Consider the following 18570-nt stretch of genomic DNA (forward strand, 5'->3'; position numbering starts at 1 on the left):
GCCATACTCTTAAGTATGGTAAAATCAATGAAGAATACAAAATGCGTAGTGCTTTCCCGTCCAAAATATATCTAACCCTTGCCAATATCGATATATTTTTTGCTATTTTATTCTGAACATATCTAATATGCGATTTCCAGGAGAATTTGTCATCAACTATGACACCTAGAAATTTAATTTCATGTACTCGTTCTATTTTAGCTCCCCCAATATTCAATTGAAAGTCCTTGTCTAATCTGCGATTCCCAAATACCATGAATTTAGTTTTATCCAAATTCAGAGATAGTATATTACTGTCACACCATTTCTTTATCTTCTCAAGTTCCTGTGTAACCCATCCAGATAGTTGCTGTAGGTTTTCACCCGATGCCCATATGGTAGTGTCATCAGCAAACAAAACCGCTTTCACTAAATCAGAAACCTTGCATATATCATTAATGTATATTATAAATAAGTAAGGTCCCAAAACAGAACCCTGAGGCACTCCACATACAATGTCCAGCTCACTCGATTGGTATTCACCCAACTTCACAAATTGACGCCTCTGTATCAAGTAACCTTCAACTAGAAAAGCCATTCAGGTATCAAAATGTTCAGCTCCAATTGATTTCAGGCATTTTCAGGATGATCTTTCAGCTTTTATTTGCATCCACACGCATTTTCAACAGGAAATGCATTCCTCTAGTTGCAGTTACAATACAAATAATCAGGATACAGTATGAACAAAATGAGAAAAGCCAAACAAACACATGGATATGGCAACTTGAAGACAACCAAGTTACTCTAGATGCTGTAAAAAGTTATGGTGGTTTGGAGCAACATTTTTTTAATATGTGTGTCTGCGGTTTTGCAATGAAGAAACACATTATCCAGTGCAACCGTGCATTTCACTTCTGTGTTTTTAATCATTTTTGAAAAACAACAGAGGTCTGTGGCACCAAACAATAAGAGACTGACAAACACTAAAGGAATAGTTTGGGATTTTTCAACTTGGTGTTAAAACAATATCAATGTAGCTCTATGTCCACGAGAATAGGTTTTAGTCATTGCCATTTCTTCTACTCTCCACACAGACCCTGAACATTTCCATCACTACGCTATAGAAAAGGAGGGACAAAATACACGACTCTTGTTCTGTAAAAACATGCACCCCAGAGTTCATCTGAGGCTCAAATACAGCTTCAGCTCCCACCAAGCTAATTGGAGTTGGTATATTTCAAATTTACAGTCTATTTAAAAGAAATTTCTCTCTTATGTCCCTGGACAAAACCTTGCTGTCCTGCAGAGGAGGTTTTTAGCCAGCTGTGGTCAGAGATAATGTGGAAACAAGTTCATACCATGCAAAATGGACATCTGGAGTATTTTTGAATTATATTTGTACGTGGGTGACACCTGAGTCAATCCTATGTTTCTCCTGTTCATTCCTGCCTCATCTGCACTTCATGTGAAGGAGAACATGGTTCATGACTACATTCATCTGATGTGTTTTCAAACAAGCAATGGACCAAAGTGTTCCACAGATTTCACCTGAGATCCTGAAACAATCAAAAATGAACATAATGGCACCGTTTGCAAAGCTGAGGGAGGTACATGCAAGTGGAGCCCATTTCCACAGTAGGAAAGGTGCTGTGAGAGAAACTGCATGGCTGTGCCATCACCAGTCGAACTAACAACATGGAGTCTCAGCTCCCTCCATAGATTTTCTATTGGGTTCAGGTCTGGAGACTGGCTAGGCCACTCCAGGACCTTGAAATGCTTCTTACGGAGCCACTCCTTAGTTGCCCTGGCTGTGTGTTTGGGGTCATTGTCATGCTGGAAGACCCAGCCATGACCCATCTTCAATGCTCTTACTGAGGGGAAGGAGGTTGTTGCCAAAAATCTCGCGACACATGGCCCCATCCATCCTCTCCTCAATGTCGTCCTGTCCCCTTTGCAGAAAAGCACCCCCAAAGCATGATGTTTCCATCCCCATGCTTCATGGTTGGGATGGTGTTCTTGGGATTGTACTCATCCTTCTTCTTCCTCCAAACACGTCGAGTGGAGTTTATACCAAAAAGTTCTGTTTTGGTCTCATCTGACCACATGACCTTCTCCCATGCCTCCTCTGGATCATCCAGATGGTCTTTGGCAAGCTTCAGACGGGCCTGGACATGTGCTGTCTTGAGCAAAGGGACTTTACGTGCGCTGCAGGATTTTAAGCCATGACGGTGTAGTGTGTTACTAATGGTAACCGTTGAGACTGCGGTCCTAGCTCTCTTCAGGTCACTGACCAGGTCCTCCCGTATAGTTCTAGGCTGATCCCTCACCTTCTCAGGATCATTGATATCTTGCATGGAGCCCCTGTCCGAGGGAGATTGACAGTCATCTTGAATTTCTTGAATTTCATCCATTTTCTAATAACAGTTGTTGCCTTCTCACCAAGCTGTTTGCCTATTGTCCTGTAGCCCATCCCAGCCTTGTGCAGGTCTACAATTTTGTCCCTAGTGTCCTTAGACAGCTTTTTGGTCTTTCCCATAATGGAGAAGTTGGAGTCTGATAGATTGAGTGTGTGAACAGGTATCTTTTATACAGGTAACGAGTTCAAACAGGTGCAATTAATACAGGCAATGAGTGGAGGATAGGAGGGCTTCTTAAAGACAAACTAACAGGTCTGTGAGAGCCAGAATTCTTGCTGGTTGGTAGGTGATCAAATACTTATTTCATGCAATAAAATGGAAATAAATTATTTAAAAATCTAACAATGTGATTTACTGGAATTTTTTTGTAGATTCTGTCTCTCACAGTTGAGGTATACCTACGATGAAAATTACAGATCTGTCCATTCTTTGTAAGTGGGAAAACTTGAAAAATCAGCGGTGTATCAAATACTTATTTGCCCCACTGTACATAGTGTTTTACAGACAATTCATTACATGTTTATATGCTGCCACAGCATAAACCCAAAAAATTATAATGTAGTTAGCTAAAGATATGCTGCTTGGCCCTGGCACTACGTTACTGCTCTAGTTACTATGCTTCTTAGTCAAATATGCTCATGTCTGCAGCTTGTGGTGTTTAATTCACTCCTTGCATTTTTGCTTTTGGAAAAGTGATTTAAAAGGCACAAAGATAATGTCTTACACTTATACACTGTGTCCCACTTCAGCCTCATGTACACCACCTCAACACTTATAGAAATTCAAAGTTTTGCAGACCTGCTGCTAAGCTGTGATTGGACAGTTACTGCTATAATAAGTTTAATCACAAAGAAAAGCCCTGACCAGCTCTATACCCTCACTAGGGTGTTAGAGGGTTCATGGGAGTTTGTCCAACCAGTCTACATGTGTTTTTTGGAACTGGAGAAAGCATTCCACCGTATCCCTCGTGGCATCCTGTGGGAGGTACTTTGGGGCTATGGGGTGTGGGGCTCGTTGTTACGGGCTGTCCGTTCCCTGTATGAGCAGAGTAGGAGCTTGGTTCGCATTGCCGGCAGTAAGTCAGACCTGTTTCCAGTGCATGTTGAACTCCACCAAGACTGCCCTTTGTCACAGATTCTGTTCATTATTTTTATGGACAGAATTTCTAGGCACAGCCAGGGAATGGAGGGTGTCTGTTTTGGTGGCTGCAGAATCTCATCTCTGCTTTTGCGGATGATGTGGTTCTGTTGTCTTTATCAGTTCAAGACCTACAGCATGCACTGGAGGGGTTTGCAGCAGAGTGTGAAACGGTGGGGATGAGAATTAGCACCTCCAAATCCACGGCCATAGTTCTCAATCGGAAAAAGCTGGATGGCTCTCTCTGGCGAGTTGCTCCCTCAAGTGGAATTTAAGTAGGGATGCACCGAAATGAAAATTCTTGGCCGAAACCGAAAACCGAAAAAGAGGAAACCAAGGCTGAAAACCGAAACACCGAAAGAAATTATGCCAATTATTAGTACCACCGTTGCATTTATGGCTATGACTGTGTACCAACTTTACTAAAATCAAGGCATTGCAATTGCATAAATTAATAAAGTTTCAAAGAATAAATCAATTACAAATTATGCAAATATTTATTTAGCACATTGCAACAATGCACAGTATAAAATATGCAGACATCTGAGCTCCATATGTCTGTCGTGAAACTGATTGCTGAAATATCTGCAGCTATATGCTCATGGACGTGAGTTGCAACAACATTAAACAGCTCAGGTAAACACACTAAGAAATGTTGTCTGCTCGGCATGACATAACAGGGCTCAATGTGCTCGATCACCCTATGAAATCCCACATCTTCTACGACAGAGAATGGCTGATCATCTAAGGCAATGAATTCCATAATCTTTTGTGTAATGCCATTTGCCTTGACACCATCACTGGGAAACTTCCTTGCCTTTTCAAAAACGTCCGCCACAGACGGAGTGGGCGTGCTCGGAGGCGTTTTCCTTTTCTGTGCCGTGTTCCTCTCATATTCAGCGTAGCGCTCGGAATGTTTGGATTTCAAGTGATAAATTAAACCCGACGTGGAGAAAGTCTTTGCAGATGCACCCCCTATTGAAATTTCGCCATTACATGTTTTGCAAATCGCTGTCCGTGGGTCTTTCTCAGATATACTGAAATAAGTCCACACCGCAGACATGTTGCTTCAGACAAGCACGTGCAGGTCGCGGTTTGTTTGCATCATCACAACGTTTCAGCCGTATTGTTTCGACGATAAAAGCATTTTGGCCGAAAACCAAAAATGTACTTTTGGGCCATGTTCGGCCAAAACCTTTTGGTGGCTGAATATTCGGTGCATCCCTAAGTTTAAATATCTCAGGGTCTTGTTCATGAGTGAGAGAAAAATGGAGCAGCAGGTTGACAGACGGATGGGTGCGGCATCCGCAGTAATGCAGTCTCTGTACCGGTCCATTGTGGTGAAGAAGGAGCTGAGATGTAAGACAAAGCTCTCAATTTACCGGTCGATCTATGTTCCTACCCTCACCTATGGCCACGAACTTTGGATCATGACCGAAAGAATGAGATCACGGATACAAGCAGCAAAAATGAGTTTCCTCTGGAGAGCAGCTGGGCGCACCATTAGGGATAGTGTGTGGCGCTCAGTCACCCGTGAGGAGCTCAGAGTAGAGCCACTGCTCCTCCACATTGAGCAGAACCAGTTGAGGTGGTTCAGGCACGTGTCTAGGATGCCCCCTGGATGCCTCCCTGGGGAGGTATTCCAGGCATGTCCCTCCGGGAGAAGGCCTCGGGGCAGACCCAGGACACATTGGAGAGACTATGTCTCCTGGCTGGCCTAGGAACGCCTTGAGGAGCTAGAGGGGGTGTGGGGGGAGAAAGAAGTCTGGGAGGCTCAGCTCGAACTACTGCCCCTGCGACCCGGTCTCAGATGAAGTGGATGAAGATGGATGGAGAAAAGCCACTTCTTGATTTGTCAATGTGAAATTAGGGGCTATTACATGTTGATAAAAATGACCTAAAATTATTGTACACACTTTATTAAAAAAAAAAGTCTCTAACTGTGCCTACTTATTACTCATGCTGTGGTATCCTTTGAAAGGTTGCTGGAACTCATCATATGTCACATATGTCACCATTTTGTTGGTGTGCTTTTTAATGTCTAATAGTGTTGTCATGATAAAGGAATTTCTAACTTTGATATGATACCTTGAAAAATATCAATACTATTTGATACCACAAGGAAAAACTGACACCTGATTGAGGGCATAAAATTTTACATTTTATTTTGTCCTGTTCCTCTCTTATGATGCACATTTAGTTGTTTGTGTGTATGCACACAAGGTGTATGTGCCTGCATGTCACATGCATACACCCATGTGCATGTGTTTTGACATATACTGTATGTTTATATATATGTGTATGTGAGCTCCTGTGCTGTGTATGTATGTTCCTAAAACATTCCACATTACATTATTGCCATTCTTGGTTTTAAGTGTGCAGCACTTTGTAGATATATTTTGAAAATCATTTTTTGTACTTTGTCATTTTTTTCACATTAATGAAAACGATATTCTTCTTGAGGTAGTACACATGTGCAAGAGCCTCTGAGATTGTCACACAATGCATGTTAAGCACAACAGCATCTAAATTAATTTAAGTACTGAATCTCTGCTTTCTGAGATTCCTCAGCCCTGATAGCGCTGTGCAGGATTAGCTTAGCTTTGAGAATTACAGTTGGTCCAACAACAGAATAACACACTTAACAGTATACTGGGCCATTATTTTTAGTGCTTCACTCATGCTGAAATGGGAGCCGTCACCAACCTCTTTATAGATGTCGGAGTGTCAGTCGTTCAGGTGCATTGCTGAATTAGTTGTTAGCACCTATCATTAGCTGTGCTAACTTAGTACTGCTCTGTAGCATTGCTAAAGAGCAGTGCCCTTTTCTTTGTCAACCAAAACCTATCATGGGCCTCTGCACTTGTCATCTATAATGAGTCAACGCCATAACAAAACCTGCAATATACCACAGTCTGCTGTTAGCTTACAATTCAGCAGAAGCAAGACAGGTGACAAAACAGACAGCACTGTGAGTGAGTGGAGGGGTGGCGATGGGCACTGCAGTGGGGTGTGTGTGTGTGTGTGTGTGTGTGTGTGTGTGTAAACTTGCTGTCAAATTGAAGAGAGAGCCAGAAAGCGCAGATGGCATCAGTCTATCAATACTACAGGAAATTAATATTTAAACATGTTAAATTTTTCAGAATTGAATGTATCGAAAAATCAATACTATACAATACTACTGTCTAAACTTAATTACTCAAAAAGGTTTTCATTAACTCATGTTCTTCTTAGGAGTCACTGCCAAATACATTTCCATTTTCCTTTAACTTTCTGAGGATCAGTCCAATTTTCCTTTATGTATCATGTTCACCAAAATCATTGGGGTAAGACTGGAAATGGAAGCACCACAGCTTCAACACAAACTTATTCCAACAACTCCAGGAAGAGGCCTTAAAAATGCTGACAGAAAACGTCAGAGACCATCTCTGAGCTCTGATACTCTGACTGGAGGCTTTCAGCACCTTGTCACAACAATCTGTTGAATTTCCACACATTTGGTAAGAGAGCAAGCAAAACTTTCAGCTACATGGCTTCAATAAATACTTCCAAGTAGTTTCACACAACTTGTTTCCAGCAGAGTTATGAATGAGAACTCCATTTTGTCCATTCCTTCTCATTATCCTCCACTGGGCACTGTGAAAATACCCTGGCAACTTGCTAATCAACGTCTATGTCAATGCCAGGATTGTTTACTGAAGAATGGAATCTCCTACAGGAACGTCACGGCATCCTCTGAGGCCTGCAACCGTGCACCGAGCTTGGAGCGAGATGCTTTTTCACACTATGAATGGAGTGTGCAGCTATATGTATGTGTGAAACAAGGCCTGAGGACAGTAGTGTATGCATTATGCATAGTCAATGAACATGCGGTAAGGAATGACAATAGATTCTCAGCCCTGCACAATGCGTCAGTATCTAAGGCTGAGGTCAGAGGTCATGTCTGGCTTTGTGCATGGCTGCCAAGGACGGAGACAAACAAGGAGACCATTGAGAATGCAGGAGGTTTCATGTACATAACAAGGAAACAAAAGGAAGCAGTTGGTTGCATAACAGGAGAGAGGACAGTCAGTCTGTACACAATTTGGAAGTTTGTCTGATTTAAATGCACAATGCTGAATTACTGTCTCAAAATACATAGCTCGCCCTGTCTACAGGGAGTGTTTTCATATACTTATTAATCTTTGAGGTATTCGTTTGGATAAACCAATACGCCTTTGTTTCCTTTCTAATGTAAATGACTGTATACATCAAGCTACTGATTTAATAAGATCTGAGAACATACCAAACTGAGATGCAGCTTTATAAAGAGTGTTTGTGAGGTCATTTAAAACATATGTAACCCCATATTCGCTGAAAAAACATGATCTTTGAGTATATCAAAGTTTTATAACTACCTGAACAGTATGACTAATAATTAAATGATAATCTTGTTGATAAAAGCTGACAGCAGATTGTTTAAAAGTAAAAACTCCTCACATCTGACACAGCAGCTAAAGGGCAAAAGGTGCAGATCAATGCAAAATATCATAAGAATAAGTTCTTTCGCAGTTACTTACAGTCCGCTTGCTTCTCTTCTACTCTTACTAGGGCCGTTCTATCATATATACACACACGCACAGAGAGAGAGAGAGAGAGAGAGAGAGACCGTCAGAAAACCAAGTGGCTTGAGCTTCAGTGATGATTTCGACCACATCAGTATCAGTATTTAAATCCAAAAGAGTGAAAGGAACACACTTCTGAGCATTTAAAAAGCAATAAAAGACAGCTGCATATGCAAAAAGACAGAGTCTCTTACTGTCTTTTTCACTACTCAAACTAACTCGTGTACTGTTGCTGCCTCTTCTTTTATCATTTATTAGCTTTACTTGTCCTTTAGTAGAAAATCTAAGCACGGACTCAAATGCAGCAGCTTAACTTATTTAACAAATGTGTTGCAGCTTCCCAACAATTGCATCAGCCATAAGCAACTACAGCTAGTTGTTCCCTCAGGTTATTAGGATCTGGCTAATCCTAAAACTACACAGTGTGTTATTTCAGCTGCAACTGGCTGTTCAAACCTGTAACAGCAGCATCGGGTTTGCTCATTTGCTTCCATCTAGTACCTTACCTTGATAATGTTACCACAGCCACTGGGAAAATCACTTTAATCTCATAAATTAACATTGGCTGCAGAAAACTAGTCTTTAAATATTCTGGCATTTCAATGCTTTATAAAGGACTAATTCACCCCCTCCTCATCCTAGAAATAGCACCAAGAAATACAAAATGACAACAAAAACAGATCTGATTGACTTAACTGTCATTATTTACTATGCAATAAAATTTTTATTAATTGTGAGTGGTCATGTGTACACCCACCAAACCTCAGCAGGACAGGTGTGTGATACAACAAAAAACTGGAGCCACAATGGAGACTTACAGCTCTGTTTCACTGGCAACATGTTTGACCAATCAGATCACCTTCAGCTGGAGAAAGCTCTTCTGGTTAAAACATCAGTAATTATGTATTTTAATGTCAATTAATCTGCATTTATAGTCAGGTCTGTGTTCACTAAGAAGACTTCCATTAAGAGACTAGATGTAAACAAGCTTGTTGAGAGAAGGCCAAACAGCTCCATCTCATTGCTTCTCTGTTCAAATCTTAACTGGCCTTTAAAATAGATGTAAATTATTTGCTTAAAACAAATGCTGAAGACAGAGTAGAAGAGCTGGTTTAAGGGCAGTAAACACTTGATACAATGGCCTCTGAGAACTGGAGGACACTGCAGCTTCAAAGTACCATCATATTTTTTTCCAGGTGGTAAATATAAATGTTACTGTGCTACATATCTAGTGAAAAACAGGAGATTAGTCAGAGAAAATAATCCTCTGTGTGTCATTTGATGAATAATTTACCCTAATACTGTGTCTATTCTATTCATTTGGCTGTAAAATTGATCCTCAGTGGAAAAAAATCTAACAATGAAAATTAATCATCTGGTTTTAATGTCCTGCCAGCTAAGAAAAGAATATGTATCACAATTACAGGTGCAGCATCAATGTACACGAATCTGTCTTCAAGTAAAAGCCATTATTCTAAAACTGCAGCAAAGAAGTACTCCATAAAAATAAGCAAATCCAAGTCTCCAACCCAAAATTACTTCAACTTGATGTCAACAGACTGACATGAAAACAGACTGTTATAACAACTTATAGCTATATGAGCAAATCCAATGCACAAACCCAGGAGAAACTATTCCCTATATAAGAAATAACACCCCCTATAGACAGGGTGATCTATGTATTTTGAGGCAATATTTAATTCAGCATTGCGCATTTAAATCAGACAAGCTTCTAGGGGGGTGACAGTGGGGCGGTGGGTAGAGAAGTCGTCTCCCAACCAGAAGGTTGAAGGTTTGAATCTCAGTGCCTACAGTCCACATGTCGAAGTGTCCAAGACACTGCACCCCCCAAGTTGTCCGTGATGGCGGCGCGTATGCACGCAGTGGCCCGGGGCCCTCGGCTCCCAACAAAATTTCATTGTACGTGTCACAATGTTACAATGACAATAAAATAAAGCTTCTTCTTCTACTACTAAAGAGTAGAGATTACTCAAAATAACAACATGCTAGCACATTTGCAGATTAATCTTTTTTTTTTGACATACACATTGACAACACAAAACAAGTGGCCTCTACCTGTCCTGAAAATATAACTGTACTGAACTGTGACCCCGACAGCAAAATACAGAACAAACTATGACTCGTCAACTTTTCCACCCTAGTCATGTCGGAGACAGAAATGTAATAGGTTAAGGAGGCGTGCTACTAGAACTCTTTTGTCCTGCTGACCAGGGTAGCAAGGGAGATGCTGCGAACACAGGTAGTCTTGGCCAAAAATACTGCTATCCCTGCATTTCTGTCAGATAACGCACCACTTCTCCCAGAAAACCGTTGCAATCACAAGTTCTTTGGTATTCTCATGTTAATTTATTTTGTTTGCATTGGAACATTGGATCAGTGAGTTTCTTCCTCCTCTCTACTGGAATTTTGGACCACTCTTCTTTTGCCAGCTGCTCCAGGTCTCTCAGATTTGAAGGGTTCCTTCTCCCAGCTGCTGTTCTGAGATCTCTCCACAGGTGATCTATGAGATTTAGATCTAGACTCATTGCTGGCCACTTCAGAACTCTACAGCACATTGTCTGAAATCATTTCTGGTGCTTTGTGAAGTCTGCTTTGGGTCATTGTCCTGCTGTAAGGCCCATGACCTCTGACAGAGACACAACTTTCTGACACTGGGCCCCAGAATCCATTGGTAGTCTTCAGATGTCATAATGCCACACACACAGTCAGGACATCCAGTTGCTGCAGCAGCAAAGCAACCCCAAAACCTCAGTGAACCTCCACTGTGTTTGACTATATTGCCCTGGAGACACTCAGTGGTATAGCAGCACTGTAGCTGTGCAGCTCAGATATGATGTTTGTAACTGGTTGGCCTAGTTAAATGAGGATTAAAGATCTCCCTGCAGATCTGATTAAATCGTAACCTAACACTGGGAATGAGGCATCAGAAGATCACTAAAACTGTGGATCAAATAACATGCGAGGTAGTGGGTAGCTTTCAGAGTCCCTCCTGGGTAGGACCTCATTTAAATTACAGTGGAGAAGCAGTGGAGTCCAAACAGTGGCGCATGTTTCAACGAAGCTGCTAATATTAGGAGATTCTTCAGAAGGTTACAGCATCAACATTAACCTTTCACGGGGCGACACCGTGAATGCGGCATCATCTGGTTCACCAAACGGCACGTGAACACACAATATCTATCAAACTTCAAATAGCCCACTAGTCACAGCAGTTAATGTTAATGTGCTCCCGAGGAAGAAATATAGACTAAATATTACTTAAATGCGGTCGCATACTGCTGTTGCTGTAAGAGGAGCATCGAACTAAACATAGCGTTAAACTGCCCTAGTTTTGAACGCACAATTTCCTCGCCACTGGAGAATTAGCCAATTCGATCCACGCCATGACTAGCCGGGAAGACGTTACTCTCGTTTCTGCCGATGCCCCTTCACACACCCCCGCCACCCCCTCTCACACATAGAATACACACATGCAATTTACACCGTCTGGCCGCCAAACACCAACTATTGCTACATAACGTCAGCCAGTAAAGTAAGAAAGGAGGCAAAGCATAGTTGCATCACGAGCATGTAGCATTAATATGCTAAGCTAAAGTAAAAGTACCTGTATCTTTGTGGTCGAGACTGTGGTTGGTGAGATGAGCTTAGCTTTCGCTGTCTCCGTCTGGCGCTTAGCCGCTTTTAAATTCCCTCCTCATCGCAGCTTATCCCAGCAGACTCAAACACGTCAGGCACAAAGTATTTGACAGTATTTTTTTAAATATGCCTACTCTCCAAGATGAAGGAAGACCCGCGGTTGTGTTCAGTTACGTTAACCCTAAACCTAAACAACAAAAAAGGCTCCCCCGGGACACCGAGGTTGCTGTTCTAAGGAAAAAATAAAGACTTCCAATATAGTCATTCCCTATAGAAACAAAAGTCTTACTAAATTCAATTTGACTCAAGGCACGGAGCGCTTTTCCAGGGTAAAACTTGCCATGAAGCTCTCCTCCCGGTCTAACTCAGAGGAGAGCACACCTCGGAGTGGACACTGGAGCACAGGAGTAGCGCTATCACTGTGCCGCCTTCACGTGCTGTTGGAATTGTGGCACACGAGAGGGTAACGCCAAATTAAGGTGATAAAAAGACAATTCGTTATCATAATGGAGCTGCCACTATGTGGTAGTTTAGGTAGGCTACATGTCTGGCTGTGAATTAAATGGTCAAAACTATAAAAATCTGATGGTAACTTAATTTAACATTTCTTAGATATCCCTGCTGAAGAGCATTTTTCTACCATTCCTGCAGCTGCTGCAATTTAAGCAATCTTAAGAGAATTGCATGTCTAAAAGAAACCAGCAGCCACTAATAGTGTCAGTTTAGTTATTGTCAACTAAAGTCAAGATAATCAAATGGCTTTGTAGTTATGAAATGTCCAAACAACTTTACCTAGTGTCACCTTATGCAAATATACAGTAAATGGCCACTCATTTGAGTGTAGCCAATAAGCGTTTTGACTGGTCTTTCCCTGAATAAATAAAGATTGATGATGAAATTATCTTTATTGTAAATGAAATCACTTATAGAAGCAAATGTAGCTGTTTAATGGAGTACAAACATAAGACGACACTCTTCTTTTGTGGTGAGATGTTCAGCGCAGACATAGTTGCACGATGACTTCTTTAGCCATAATGCCAAAGCAGCTGGTAAAGTTTAGCTCTCCTACCACTTTACAATTGAATTTGACACAAACAAATCACAAGAAAAGTGTCAGTTGACTAAAAGACTGCAGCATTAACATCATTAGCATTGTGAGAGATGTTAGAGCTTAATGACAGATTGAGCAGTGAGGGGATTTTGAGCTGTTTCAGTCAGATGCACACACAGATGTTGTACAAAGGTGATGATGCTCTGAGAGCCATGTGATTGCATTAAGAGCAGGATTCAAGGAGAGAACTGCAACCAGCTCATAAGGCTGTGATATAACAGGTCAATACATTTTGGTCCAATTTCACCTCACACTCACACATCTGTTCCTCGGTGTCAATGATCAACAAACCTCACAATTGTTATCTTTATTATAGTTCCACTGTTGCTGAGGATGTTCATTTTTTTAGACAGCACCAGTAAACATAAGTTCATCTTGGATCATAGTGTTGTTTCATTTGTATTTTGTGGCATTCATGTGGACGGCAAAGTAAGAATTTCATTGTACAGGGAAACACGTTTCCAAACTATGCATATGACAAATAAATACTTTGACCTTGACCTGTTTGAGCAACTTTCTCTGAAATATTGCTCATGCGAAACTGAACAGAGGCTGTATCACACAGAGAATGATGTCAGGCATACATGTACATCTATAACAAAGGGCCTGGAAATGATGAGTCCTAATATTTTGGAATGTGCACTGACCAGTGGCAAGTTATTCATGCAAGATGGTCCCAATTATCCTGTACACAGGAACAGTTCAAAAGATGCCTGGTCATCAGCCACGTGCATGTTATGTTTCATTTTTAGGTAAGTCCTTTAAAGAATATAACCTAATTTTGGGATAAATTACTGGCAGCATATTACTTGTAAAGTGCAGTTAGGTGAGCTAACTAAATGTACAGTAAATGTACAGTGTATTTGCCAGGTGCACGTGGCTTTCTGAGGATAATTTAAAAACAAACCTCATAGTTCCAAAGAGGTAGTAAAGGAAAACTGGAGGAGAAAATTTAGACCTGGTCACCTAATTTCATCTCCTTGCTCCAACTGATGCTCCTCCCACACTGATGATCCCAGGCCTGTTTCAGTTCACTTTTCATACTGCAGGCTTCAGGGACAGACTGCCAGAATTTGGGTTAGACAGAACCAGCCTCAACCAGTAAAGAAATGACTTGAGACCATCAGTCAGTGGTTTCCTGAATCTGCAAGCCATTGGCCATACACTCATTAACTGCACCACAAACATTTTTCAGCAAGACAGTATAGTTTAGGACTTATAATATGCACGTTCTATAGTTCATACACATATAAAGTTTCAGTGAGTCACAAGGCATGATGGCATGAGTCATGCTTTTCATTTCAATAAGCTGCATAATGTGCAAATTGTTGAGGCTATACTTTGGCTACAACTGCCTGTATTACTTAGATCAAATGGATATCTTCCCAAGTTAGTGATGTTTGTACAAATTCCTCTCTCTCTGAATTCCCACAAAGAGTTTCACTGGTGAGCTGTTGTGGAAGATGGGAACAAAAAGAGAAGTTTGTTTTGACAAACTTTTGGAAGATATCCTCTCCATCTGACTTATTTGAAAGGATAAACTTTGGAATACACTTGTGAACAAAACAAGAACTGGATTTTGTCCCCAATCACTTACGCTGACAACATGTTAGGAAGATCTTTTATAAGCAGTAAGGACAGCAGGGATGATTCTGAATTCTGAATGATTAAAGCAAGCCAAACCTGTTGCATTGTTCACAGGGGCACATGACTATTGCTTGAAGGAAGACGTAAACCTATACTTCAGTGGTAATTTAACTTCTGGAAAATGAAAGGCATGTTGTCACTACGTTTGTTCATTTGAGAACAGAAAAGCAACCGTTCCACAGTTGTTGCCTTCGTTTGTCATTACTGTGAAGATCCATGTTAGGATGAAAAGTTTAAAGTAGACTTATACGGGGAAAAGTTTCTTCTTTAGACCAACTTTTCATGCAGTTGAACTGAACGAGTTCATGAATGGCATTTGGTGATCCTGTCTCATAAAAATGGTTGAATATTTTGATTATTTTTGTCTTTTCCTGTACCACTGCAACTGCCCCATCTGTTCAATGTAAGGACTTTCAAATGATGTCCACTGCGACTATGTGCCACAACATAAAATAACCTTTACGTTGTACTCATTCAAGGACAGTTCTCTTTAATGCCAAGGTTGTTTTTTACATAGCAGACATTCTTCCTGGATATTGAGAAAGCACATTCATCATACCATGCCCCAATCATTTTTACTGCATCTATTCACTTCCAGTTTAACATGAAAAACAAGTCATCTGGAAAAGTTTAAACTGCACTTAAAATTAAAGCAGAGGAAGTGCCTTAGGAGTGACAAGCTCCTTCTTTATTTCACAAACAAAATAGCTTTATTTGCACTCATTGCATGGCTGTTATACACACATGGATTTTCTTTAACACCTAAGTTACATATGTACAGTATGGCAGATTTAATAATATGGATAATCACCTTTATTGGCCAAGTATGTTACACACAAGGAATTTCTGGTACAGAACCAAGGCAGCCATCTGCGGCGCCAACTCAACTGATGGCTCTAACCATCGGGGGCAATGGTGGTTCAGTGTCTTGCCCAAGGACACTTCAACACATGGACTGCAGACACTGAGATTCAAACCTTCAACCTTCTGGTTGGGTGACAACTGCTCTACCCATTGCACCACTGTCACCTCCTAATAGCAGGTTATTACTCTGTACAAGAATCCAAACAACTCCTACTTACTTATAATCCATTACCCTTTAAGTAATGCAATTTAACAATAACCTTCACATACACAAATGACTCTAGTTCATGGGTGGCCTGGAACATGTGGTTAATAAATGTGGTCCAATCCTGCCCTCTAGAGACAGCATTTGGTCCATACAGTAAGACAGACTGGGGATTTGCTCTGTGGCCATCAATGTCACATTTACTCAGGACAGTCATTAAGCATTTAAACTTCATAGCCTATATCTAAAACAGTCATTTTTATTTCAACCAACAGAATCTGAAAGTGTTCCCATCACTGCCAGAAAGACTACACATATACATTAGCTCTTCATAGAACCTTCTGGTTGGGTGACATTTCCAGCCATTTAATGTTTAATCTTGGGTACCTCTAGATTAGCTTTGCACCCATCATAACTCCAAATAGTCTGTAATTAGTTCAGCACGGTAAAACCAGACAGCATCTCCCTAAAAAGATAGTTTATGAATGCGCACAACCCCTGTTGCCGGTGCTGAGTCGACAGTGGACGGCACAACGAACCACAACGGCATTAATTCATGTGAATTTCTCCTCCATAGACAGGTAAACAACAGTATATGTACTGATGAAAAGAGATTTGTAAACAAACTATCTCTGATAACTGGGTCTGCTCCAACTCGACTCTGTTCTACCAAGATTGTCTAAGAAAAGAAGACCATTAACAATTCCAGTTCGTCTGTAGCTATATTATCAGCTATAGTTCAAGCAAGGGTTTTTACAAATGTGGAGAAACAAAACAGGCAGGGATTGCTCGTTTCTCGTGTTTTGTGTGTCTCTACATAAACCAGAGACCCATGTGAATGTCAGAAAAAGCTCTAAAAGTGAATTTTGCATAATATGGGTCCTTTAATCAGGAAGAGAAACCTGAACAGCTGGAGACCAGGGAGCAGCAGACAAAAGCTGGAATTTCACTTCAAACTAATTTAATGTCATACAAATAACAGGAAAACATGTGTTGTTCAAATACTCTCTTTTAATGCAAAGTGAAACAGGAATACTGTATAAAATGATTCAAATCAACATTTGACAGGAAGATAAAATATGACTGGGACATAAACAAAAAAGGAGGGCTGCATTTATAATTCGTTTTTCTTTGTGTCGTCTCATTACAAAGTGGATGAGTTTGGCTACTGTATCTCTGTACCAGTACACAACAAGATGTCAAGTAACAAACACATAAATGAACAAACACAAAGTTTTCCAAAATTGCATTGGGTTTCTTGAATGGCAGATTTCAGTGAAATGTTGTAGCAGTGAAGATAACCACCAAAGTAAAGGATGAAGAATTAGGCAAACAAATGGTAAAGAATATGTTCTATACAACTCAGGGATCATATAAACATGATGAGGCTGTTGGGTGGGGTCAGAGAAGGCAGAAGTTAACAAAAGACTGAGCAGTCACATCAAATACACTGCCCTTGTGAGTGACATGCATGGATCATTAAGGCGCATTCTGCATTTGGTTTTAAGTTAAAACTTTTTCAACTCACACAGATGCATCTTTGCAAAAGTTTGTGCCTCCATGGCTGAATTTGTATTTAGTCCTGTATTTCCATTTAATTTGTATGTACATAAAATAAAAACAGTGCCAGATTTCATGAGCCAGTGGCTGCCTTTCACTTGATTCTCCACTTTAACAGAACTACAGCAAAGTTAAATGAACAGTACGGTCTAGTGTCCGGCCACTGGGTGAAATGAAACCATTACAGTGCAGAGGAGCCTTCAGCAGCCACACAGCTCATTCTTCTTCTAAGTCTGTGGCACCGGTAATATCTGTTCATTTGGCAGCTCTTGGTTCAAATTAGCTGCTTTCTGTGTTCTCACTCCTAGTGTGCAGTTTGGGGTATGTAAAAATGGCTATACCATTTTGATGTTAAGCTTGAAATCTGAGTTCAGCTGACAAATTAGGGTGGGTGTGTTTTTAAAATATAAACCTTAAGGTTCAGCCTCCATACCATTTCTTAAAACAAATAAAGTTCTACCAGAGACTGCAGCATAGAGTACATGGCAATGATTTCTACCATTATTGATATAATGTCAACAAAGCAAAACATCTAAATAAAAACATCCTGTTGGCTCTGATCAACACACCTTATGGTGGTGTGTCCAGTATCTCAGCCATTACCTGAGCAGCAGTCTGTTGACAGTGGACACACTGTGAGTACACGACATATTAAAAAATTATGTTGGTGCCATAAAAAGTATGACATATAAAAATATCTAAAACCCTCATGGGTTCCTTTAATGATACACAGTGACAGATTCTGCAAAGTTGTACAGCATAAGCTTGTTAAGCAAAAGGTTGCAGGCTCGGGCAATGTGAGGACAAGCTGAACTCTCAGTTATTCACACCTTCTACTCATTAGTCTGCTCTTGTTTTTTTAAGTGTGGAAATAATATATTTTAGAAAAAGAAACAAACAAAAAAGTAATGAAGCCACATGACGATCTACTCTGTCTGACCAGATATTATGTGAAATACTGTGAATTTTGGAGTACTCAACATGACTGAGTAGCATTTCTTATAATCTCACTTTTTTCATATTAACAATATTTGAAACCAACTTTAGTCTTAACCCAATTTTAATTTCAAGGAAAGTGACTGTAGTGGATACACAGCTGAGCACAGTCTGAATGGGTAGGAGGGTATAGCAGTGCACTGCAGCAACTGTTCTTCAGTACTGCACTGAAATATTCTGGCAATAAGTCCTTTGGGCACGAAGCTAAACTCACCAACAAGGCAGTCAGTCCTAGCAGCTTGCACACCTCCTAACAGACACTGAACACAGGTGTAATACTGTCCAGCATTCGGTCTGAAGTGATGCCAGGCCATAGTAATCTGACTTGTACTCTTCCTCTGAACCCTGGAGTGAGTCCAGTGAGGTTACAGACAGCAGAAAAACAGAATGAGA

At 40.6% G+C, this 18570-nt stretch overlaps 1 protein-coding gene across 5 annotated transcripts in view; it reads right to left on the reverse strand.

Moving 5' to 3' along the window:
• arhgap32b (Rho GTPase activating protein 32b) overlaps window positions 1-12190 on the reverse strand; it is a 115276-nt gene extending 103086 nt beyond the window's left edge. For 4 of the 5 annotated variants that reach the window (XM_020613502.1, XM_020613504.1, XM_020613503.1 and 1 more), the window contains exon 1: window positions 11763-12190. The gene's annotated coding sequence lies outside the window, so the exon portion shown is untranslated. Of the gene's footprint in view, window positions 1-8092; window positions 8131-11762 lie in introns of all 5 variants that reach the window. The other variant, XM_020613499.1, reaches the window with a different exon arrangement.
• Between the last annotated feature and the right edge of the window lie 6380 nt (window positions 12191-18570).

The sequence above is a fragment of the Monopterus albus genome, unplaced genomic scaffold (assembly GCF_001952655.1).
Source record: "Monopterus albus unplaced genomic scaffold, M_albus_1.0 scaffold134.1, whole genome shotgun sequence".
NCBI lineage: Eukaryota > Metazoa > Chordata > Actinopteri > Synbranchiformes > Synbranchidae > Monopterus > Monopterus albus.